Below are 917 nucleotides of genomic sequence, written 5' to 3'. Positions count from 1 at the left end.
GGCGGGGGACTGGGGTGGAGGGGCCTAGGGCCTGGAGGATGGGATTGGGCAGAAGGGGGTTGCTGGTGCCAAAGGGGCACAGAGAGAGAAGGAAGGGGGCTTCCGAGGCCGAGTTGGCCAGGCCGGGCCTGGGGAGGGGCTGGGGGAGTTCTGCAAGTCATGGGGTCTCAGACGAATGCCAGATGTTCCACTAAAAATAACCAAATATGTAATTTTGTGCTAACCCAGATAGCATCTTCAGCTGGGTCCCGGGGCGGGCAAGTTGGATCAAGTACCAGAGGTTTAAAAACACGTATGGGGGGCTGGAGGGGGCGGGAATGAGGAACATTCCAGAGCCTGAGGTTCCTGGCCCTGCCATCTGGGATGAGGCCACCGTTGTGAGGCTCTCGGGGGAGCGTCTCTGCCCTCCACATTGGAGGGATCCGCTCTCGGGGTGAGAGGCTGGACAGGAGACGAAAGAGACACAGGGCCCAGGGAGGGCTGCTCCCCGAGGGGTGGGGGGGAGGGCTGAGCTTGTCTGGGGAACCGAGAGGGGTGACACGGAGCCAGGAGCAAGGCTGGTACCTGGGCGTGGGCACATGTGCAGGACGGCAGGGCAGAACCTTCCAGAGTGTGGAGGGCGGAGAGGTGGCTGTTGTGGGAAGATGTGTACACGTAGTGGGTGGGGGGGGGAGGGGGGGGGAGGAACAGAGCTTCCTGGAAAGCCTGGGGGCTGGAATCAGGAACACCCACTGGGGAAGGGAGGAATCATGTTTCCAAAGTGCGTCCCACGAATGCTAGCTCAACAACTTGTCCATTAGAAAGGGTTCCACCCTTCTGCACTGCTGGTGGGAATGCAGACTGGTACAGCCACTGTGGAGAACAGTATGGAGTTTCCTCAAAAAACTAAAAATGGAACTCCCATTTGACCCTGTGAT

At 59.5% G+C, this 917-nt stretch overlaps 1 protein-coding gene across 1 annotated transcript in view; it reads right to left on the bottom strand.

Moving 5' to 3' along the window:
• The window catches only part of LOC102250817 (anoctamin-1), a 77,500-nt gene that overhangs the window by 52,718 nt on the left and 23,865 nt on the right, over window positions 1–917 (bottom strand). The window lies entirely within an intron of this gene.

This window comes from Myotis brandtii, unplaced genomic scaffold (genome assembly GCF_000412655.1).
Source record: "Myotis brandtii unplaced genomic scaffold, ASM41265v1 scaffold187, whole genome shotgun sequence".
Classification (NCBI taxonomy): domain Eukaryota; kingdom Metazoa; phylum Chordata; class Mammalia; order Chiroptera; family Vespertilionidae; genus Myotis; species Myotis brandtii.
This window is presented reverse-complemented; position numbering and strand designations above follow the sequence as displayed.